The sequence below is a fragment of the Drosophila willistoni genome, chromosome 3R (assembly GCF_018902025.1).
Source record: "Drosophila willistoni isolate 14030-0811.24 chromosome 3R, UCI_dwil_1.1, whole genome shotgun sequence".
Lineage (NCBI taxonomy): Eukaryota > Metazoa > Arthropoda > Insecta > Diptera > Drosophilidae > Drosophila > Drosophila willistoni.
The window spans coordinates 6,504,508-6,513,543 of NC_061086.1; positions in this window are offsets into that span (position 1 = coordinate 6,504,508).

Genomic DNA, 9,036 nt, shown 5'->3' on the forward strand with positions numbered 1-9,036 from the left:
CTCGTTTCTGGGTTTTTGGTTCTGGGTTGTAGGTGCTTTTTTCCCCCAACGGCAGCGGGTTGCCTTGCGAAAAATAATTAATTTGCATAATCCTTTGTAGCACTTTGCTTCATTCATGCCTGGCACGTTGGTTGCAGCGACGACAACGACGACCAAGACTATACCGTTGCCGTTGCCTTGGCCAAGCTCTGCAAATTCTGCAATGCAAATTACCTTAAGTGCGGGCCACACAACACATCACCTACAAAATGGAAAGGTAAAAAAAGAAGAAAAATGAAAGAAAAAATGAGAACGAAAACACAGCAGCTACCTAGCTAAGATAGAACCAAAACAAAAAACCAGAGAGTCGAATTTAATTTGACATGGCCGAGGAATTGATACTCTTGCAAACATTTACATTTATTAAGAGGGCAAACCGCAATCCATGAAACAGATGATTCTGTTAGTATAACTAACGTCTAGGATAACCCTATTGAATGATCTCCAAACTCTTTCGAATGGATACATTTCTTCTAATAAGTATTGGGTATATTTGAGATTAACGCAATTACGAGAACGTTATATGAGTATTGAGAACTAGACGTTTGGTTAATCTGTTATTCTTATACAGATAATCAGAAAAAACGTTTAATCAAATAGAAAACTGTGTGCAATATTTCACAAATTCAAGTAGTAGTATACGATTTACATGGTCGATAACGCTTTGTTCTATGCGTTTAGAAACTTTTGATTAAAATAAATATAACCTTTCTCGCAAGAGTATGAAGAAAAAGAATTCTAAGCGAACAAATTCAGCTATGAGAAAAAAGGCAACCTGAGGAGAGCATCGCACGAGGCTGCTGCATTGTACATGGCACTAAACAACCTCAAAATCCTCATAGATCTTAAGTTATATACACACGCACAAAGTGGCAGAAAGACTGAAGGTCGGTGGGAATAAGCGGGGACAAGCTAAGAAATGTGTAAAAAACACCTGCTGCAAGTTATTTAAGCAGACCCTGGACCAGCAGCCACACTGACTGCTGCTGCTGCTTGTTATGACGCGGGTGGTAAGGAAGGTCGAGCTTGAGTAGGTTGGTTGGCTGCCTGCCTGCCTGCACTTCATCACACACAAGTCGCCAACAAGTGCCAACAAGCATACGAACACAAGATTAAAGAAGCTGGGGCCAAAACCAGAACCTGGGCCTGGACCTGAACCATGGCCATGGCCCTTAAGGGCTCCAACACCAAACACCCAAGCACTTGGCTTGAACATTTGGTTAACACGATATTTCTTGCCGCCTCTGATTTCAGTTCTTCTACCATTTCCTCTCCCCTTTTGGCCTTCTAACTATGTATGTGAGTACTCTATGTAAGATGAGGTCGAGGGGGAAACTTTTTTACACACTGCAGCTGCAGGCACATCAATTTGGCTCTGTCTTCATCTCAAGTCAACGTCGTTGGTGGATCTCTGGATGAGCGAATGCCTGGACAAATTAGTGCAACGGTAAGCGGCACAACGGCAGAGGGTCAGACAGAATTTGTCTGCTGTCAGTTTTGTTGCCTGAGCTCGCCGCTGATTTATGCTCTACTCTAAGCTAACTGCAGGGGTAAGAGGGAAGCGCGGCAATGGTAGGTAGAGAGGCAGCCTCCAACCCTCAAATTGTCTACGTATTCGTCTTGTCTTCACTTCTATCTACTTCTTGCCCAGTGTCCATGCCAAGTTACATACATAACTCACTCGCTCTCGCTTACAACCTGAGGGTATTGCCAGATTCTCAGCGGTCGACTTGCTCAATTTGCCATATATAATAACACCGACACTGAGTCCATTTTTGTCTTGCTTGCCACACTCTTTTTTTCCACGTCCCGTTTCTTGTTGGGTTCTTAAGTATTTTTCAAAGAACCAGCCAACCAACCAACCAAAAAAAAAAAAGGAATGAAGTAATACTGGACAAGTACAAGCGGCGCCCCTTAAGTAATGAAGCAAGCGATTGCAGTTTTGTGGGTGCGCTGCTTCATTTAGTATGCCATAGGTACTAGCCATAGGTTAGCCGACTTGGTAAGGTATGTATGATAGTTCTCTGGCAAGCAGAGTTCGGTTCATAGACCTGGGACTGCACTATAAAATTTATGCTATAATACAGTTTGTCCTTGCCGAGGAGGCCGTCCCTCTTCCTGTCAGTCTCTCTCTCTCTCTCCGTCTCTCTCTTACTCTCTGCCTCTTTCTGTTTCACACTGGCTGTAGTAAAGTAAGTAAGTATTTTTGGGTATTTGCATAAATTTTCTTAAGTGCATCAGGCAGTAAATTGCAATCGATGTTGTTGTTGTTGCTATTGTGGTTGTTGCTGCTGGCACTGCTATGGCATGTCTCTCTTGCTGTTGTTGTTGTTGTTGGTGTCTTCACTTACACTCCTAACCATACCCCTGCTGCACGCTTTCAACTATTTTTTGTTCTCTTGTTTGCTGCAAATTATATAGCACACTTTCCACACCTGGACAGCCCGACGTCGACATCGCTGGCCACGACTACAACTCAACATGGACATTGCTTCTGGCCCGGGGTCTGCTTTACTCTTGTCCGTTCCGTACTGTTCCGTTTCAACCACCTTAAGTTCGCTTACTTCCGGAGCTGCACACACACACACACACAAATACATACATACACACACACACACACACTTTCAACATGAGCCTTGGTGTCTGGCAAATTGTTTTCAAGGAACATGCAAAGCGCAAGTATTTAATTAATTTTTGCATATTTTATCTGTTTGAATTTGTTGAAGCATGTTTGAGTGGTCTCCCTCCCATCTTTCTATAACCCCTCCATTACCATCATCGTCGTCATTTCCCTCCCCGTTCCCGTCGCTGTCCCTGTCTCGGTCTCGGTTTTAGTTGCTATCTTGACTTTAGACCAGTGTTGAAATGCTTAAGCCATTGATTGCATCTAAAGTGGCGCTATTTATACGTTCGGCTTCATTTAAATAAATTTTAAATAAAGCACAAGCCAACACAAATAACTAAAGCCGCATCACCCACCCACCCCCCACCCCATAAAGCCTAACCCACAGCAAACAACACTTGGTCAATAAAGTTCCTTCACTTGAGCTTAAGAGAAACTCAGACACCGAGACATTGAGAGCAAGATAATGTGGAGTGGGGAAATTTCAGTTAATTGGTTCTGCAATTTATTGCAATGCTATCGAATTTCTCTTCAATTGCATTTAAATGCACAAACTTATTAATTGGCCAATTTAATTCGTCGCTTCCCGCTCTTCTAATTTGACAAACTCATGAAATGAATTAATAATTAATTAAATAAATCAACATGGAAGCTCTGAAAATTTTCGCAGTTTCCAATTCCCATGCATTGTGTTCGGATTTGGTTATTTTCCATAGCGAAAAGCCAAAATGAATAAATACATACATATAGAAAATTGTTGTGAAATTTCAATGTTCGTATACACAAAAAAAATACAAGCCTCTGAGCTTATATAAATTTTATAAAGCTGTTCGAAGTAGTTTTTGTCTGACCATTTTGTTTGGCCGCAAACTTTGTTAGCCGACTGTTCGGATGGCTAGCTATCTATGTACAAGCACAAGTATCTTCAATATATAGACAAACCTACATACATATGTTTATAAATACATATACATATATCTTTGTATATGTATGTGGTATGTTGGTATAGTATTTTACAGCTACCCATTTCATAAATTGTCTCGGCCCGCTTCCGATTCTGACGCTTGTAGCTGCTTACATATATTGCTTTGCTTTGTTCGAAAATCAATTATGCTGTCATTGTCATGCTTTTGACCTGTTTCTCCTGCCCTCTGACTCCAACTGCTACCATAGTCCGACACCCTAACTACCCTGCCCCCAAGTGCCGGCCACAACTGTTATCACACCTAGCGCTGTTTAAAAACACGTTGCTCAAACATTGACTGCTGACGCCAAAGCCAACGCCAACGCCAACGCCAACTGCCCCCCGTTTACGTCTCCGACGACGACTTGGGGACTGGTGCTCCGGATTCAGCTCCTGATGATGGAACCGACTAGCGTGCACCGCTCTTTGCCTTTACGTGCCCATAATGGACCCTCATCAGTCTCATTATTTATGCGACGTGCGGTTTCTTTGGATTTTGTTAGATTAAAAAGTGCCTGAGGGTTTTGTTGAGTGGCCAGAACGTCACTGTGGTCAATGCTGATGTATATGTATGTGTATATGTACGTAAAAGGTAATGTGTGGGTGTGTGTGTGTAAAGGTGAGTGGAAGTGTGTGTGTGAAGAAAGGCCTAAAGGTAAAACAGGTCAGTCCGGTCAGGTATTGTCGTTGTACAGGGCTCTGCCCCTGGCCCTAGATCGTCTTGTTTATGGCCGGTCCTTGTACGCGCCCCTTTTTACCCCGGTGACTATTTGTTAAATTTACAAAATAAACAACTAACCATATTCTTTCTTAAGTATTCGTTTGATTGATACCCTGAAAACACCAAACATAAGTTAACCAGAGCATAATTTTAAGTTTAAAGTATAAGTTTAAACTATTTCTTAAATTTAAAATTCATGTCAGATAATTAAATTCTCTAATTTAGATTAAGAAATGATATTTATGATGTTTTAAAATATTATATTATAACAAATACAACATTGTTTCACTTTAGTTTTCCTTTTTTTTTTGAAATATGAAATAGCAAGTAAATAATACTTTATTTATATATTAAAAAGTATTTTGTTATAATAGTAAATATTTTCTCTTAACTTTTGGGGCTGAAGAAAAACTGAAGTTCTCTAGTATAAGACAATAACAAATTTGTTGGCTAACGTGGCGTATAACGAATATTACATATTGTTTTCTTTTAGCTTTATTTATCAATAGCTAAAATTTCAAATTTTTGAACTAACCTTATAAATTAAAGGACTACGATCTTTCAACTTCTACTTGAAGGCGACATATTTTGAAAATCAAGTATGTATAAGTATATACCCAAATGGACAGTCTGTGTGCTCAGGGTAGATGATAACGCAAAAGGCTAGCAAGGACAGAGGCCGTGGCCATGGTCGAGGCCGAGGCCAAACCGAGCTAAAAGATTGGCATTAGTAATGTGCTTTTTATTTTTATTTTTTTCTCTTCGTTTTTTAAGGGCTGCCCTTTCGCACTGCTGGTACTGTTCAAAGATTAATGCGACAGGCATTGAATATTTATTAGTTGTTACTTTGCATATAATTTGTGGCCCTTTGCTAACTGCCATTGATTTGACTCTCGGGCAGCGTATCTGAATATTTGAATTAGGCCAGAACAGGCTGTTGACTCTGTGGTTTTAATTTGTCAGAGTGCGCTAATACGAAATTAATTTGCCAGAGTCAGGCAAAAGCCACTCGACCAGATAGCTGGACAGGCAAAATGTACCGAATGGACAGCCTGCCAAGATGCTTGTCCAGTTTGCGGGCAAGACAAATGGCGTCTGCTGCTGAAATATTAAAAAAACAAAAAAGAAAGGAAAGCAACCAAAAAATAATACCAAAAATGTTACTCTTGTTGCTGTTGCTTTTGCTGTTGGCAGTTTGTTGTGTGCGCCAGTGGGCGAGAGTTGCAACCGAAATACAAGTGTTAAAGCAATTACATTAAATAAAACAATAACAAAAGCAAAGAAAAGACACAAGCAAATAAATGTACAAACAAACAAACAAACAAACAAACGAACGAACGGACAAACAGGCAAGAAGCAAAGCAAAAACACACACGCAGGCAAGACAAATTGTTGCAGTTGCTGAATGTTGTTCCAATAAACAGAGCCAAAGCCCTTGAAGTAACTGGGTGCAGCATCTGTGTGGATGTGGACTTCCAGCAGTAAAATCAAAACCAAATTAAATAAAATACAAAAAAAAAACAACAAGTTAAGGCAAACAAGAAAACCAAATAATGAGAATATTGCATTAGTTGTAGCCCAAACGCAATAGAGTTGCAATTGGAGAGGTATATCGGATGATGGTAAATGGTGGGCGTCTAAAAGGATTAACCACACTGACAACACAACAGCCGCACTATCACACACGTACACACACACACACACACACACACACCTTACCCCTTAAGCCACTCAAACACGGACACACATGGTGGCATGAAGGCAACCAGCTCATGCACTTGACTGCATCGGCGGTCCAATGCTGGTGACACGCTTCTCTCTATACATCGGCGACAACATGCGGCTCTGGGATTGCTGCTGCTTGCCCAATAGCAAAATGTTTTTACACTTAAAGACAAAACCAGAGATTCACCCTGAAAACAACACTCTCTGCATTTGAAACATCGTCTGAATAGGCGGCGGCGCCCTGCATGCGGATGCGGATGCGGATGTGGATACGAAAATGTAGTTGGGGAATTCTGTGGGACAAGGCATTCATCCTAAACCCAAACCTAAACCAAAAACCTACACCCAAGCCCAACATTGAAACGTTTGCGGCTGCGGTTTGCACTTTTTGGTCTTTGCTCTGACTGTGTGGGCTGCCAACCATGGGCCAATTGTCAGATTATTGTCTTAAAAGTAAATAGAAAGTTTTCACACATTAGCAGTTTAAATTTTTTATATTTTTGACCATTACTTTAAAGGCAGCATCAAGTTATTGATTTATCCTTCCCATAATTGTTTTTTAAATTAAATTAATGAACGTATTTATCAAAGGCCTTTCCCTTTGCTCTCCCTTTTATTTTATTATTAAATTTTTCTACAGAATTTTGGATTTCGAAGGTAGAAAAATGTATTAAACTGTATAAATTTGATAGAATTCTCGTAAAATTAATGCTTTTGCCTTTCTAGGATGTTGGCTCTGCATTGTTGAATTTTCTTACAATAATCTTGAAAACTTGATTCAAGTTTAAAATGCTTAGAAATATGAGCACAACCATTGGTCAAATAACCCACTGTTGAGCGTCTAGATTACTTGTTCTGGGTGGGGTTTAGGTTTCGACGACTAAATGGCAACAGCCAAGTCTTTGCAAGCTGTTGTCGCTTTCATCCTTGTCCTGGCATTGCATTGACAGAAGATTAGTGTGAAGCAACAATGTGAAAACAGCGCTGCAGGGGTGCAATACACACAGCAATACATACACAGCCAAATAGAGAAACGGAAATGGATGGCAACAGGGCACAGTAGAAGACACTTTTATTGCGGTGCGTTTGCTTTTTAAGTTGTTCCGAATTGCATTTGGCAAATGTCGTTGTTGTTGCTGATTCTGTTGCTTCTATTGCTGCTGCTGCTGCTGCTTCTGCTGTTGCTGCTGTGCAATTTTTGCTCAAAGATTACATAATTTAACGAAATTTAATAAACATCAACACCAACTGTGTGTGTTGTCGGTGCCTTTGGTAAGCGCTAGTGCCCGGAGGGCGATCAACGACAACAAAATGCAACAGCAACTCGGCGCCAACTTGAGCTTTATTAAATTTCACGCACGCTACGCGCCAGTGCACACTCAAGCCCCTATACCCCAAAAGCCCTTGCTCCGAATCAGAATCTGAAAATGAATGCACACACACACACACCACACACAAACTGGGTTGGCACTGGGTGATGTCGAGGCGAATAGGGTGCAAAATGTTTGCACATCTGCATATAAATTCCTCTCATTTTTGTTCACACCAAGGCAGCTTACACATTTTTTTTTTTTCGGTCGGTGTTTGCCAATATTTGCATTTGCATTCTATTTCACGTTTTTTTTCTGTCGGTTTTTTTTTTTTGCTCGCTCTATTGTCGCCTGATGTTGTTGCTGCGGTACTTTTACACTGTTTACATAAACATTTTTTCGACACAAAACATTTCGTTGCACAAATTTACATTTAAATTAAATTTTAAGTGCATTTTCAAATAAACTAAGTTGCGCCAAACACCCAAAAAAGTGTGAGGCAATCAAAACCCAATGCGTGCATTCGGGATACATTTTCTGATGGTGGGAGCCAGGACCAGGGCCAGAGTATGCAACATCGATGGTGGGCGCTACGAGGAGGCGGTGCTGTCAACGACAGGTTAAATGCCACCAACATGGCAAACATTGTTACTGGTCTGGTCTGGCCATGTCGGCTTCAAATGGGTGGAAGAGGTGGAATTGGGGAAGGGGTCGAACAAGCAGCATATTGATTGTTATCAATTTTGGTTATTACATGGCCAAGCGCCTGCCATTTGCGTGGCAATTTTTCACTTGTATAGTTTTTACCATATTCAAATTCTGCCATTTTTCAATGGTTATATGCCTTATTTGAACACAACTGTCGCAATATACCGAACGTTTTAAACTAAGTTTTCCAACCACTAACTTGGTAATAGTTGAGCATGGAGAAATGAAAAGAAGCAAAGTGCCATAAAATATTCAATGTAAAAGTTTCCTTATGCATTTTTGATTGTTTGCAATCGTTTGGTAAATTGTTTGTAGGGTATCTTATGGTTCATTACGCTTAACTGCAGCTCTTTCTAATTCCATTATATTTTTCCCCAGTTTTTGTAGTTATTTTTACTGCCAACAGCAATGGCTAAATACGTAGCAAGATTGAGGAGACCAGAGCGGGTGTGTGGAATAGAGTAAAAGGAGAGATTTATGTATTTGATTTTTATTGAAGCCGAGTGCATCGATTATACAAACAGCAAATTGAACTAATAAACGAGATTTATAAATAACTCTATATATGTGCTATATGTTGTATATATGTATTTGCTTCAATAGATTTAAATATATGTATGTATTTTTGTATATCTGTTTGTTATGTTGCGTACTTTGCAACCACAATAACAACAACGAAAGAAATACAAAGCATACGCAAAAAATACACTAAAGTGAATTTAATACAAAATTCACCATCCATATGCATATCTATCAATACATATGTATGTATGTATAAACGAGGTATGTTCGAAAAGAGATTTAATTAAGTAAGCTTGGAAAACAACTAGAACGCTATGGAAAAATGGCATTCAGTAAATAGACCTAGTCTAATTATTTTTTAAATAAATTACTTATTAAGTAGGTTCTTACTATGTAATAAAGTCTCAGTAATATTAAAAAAGAA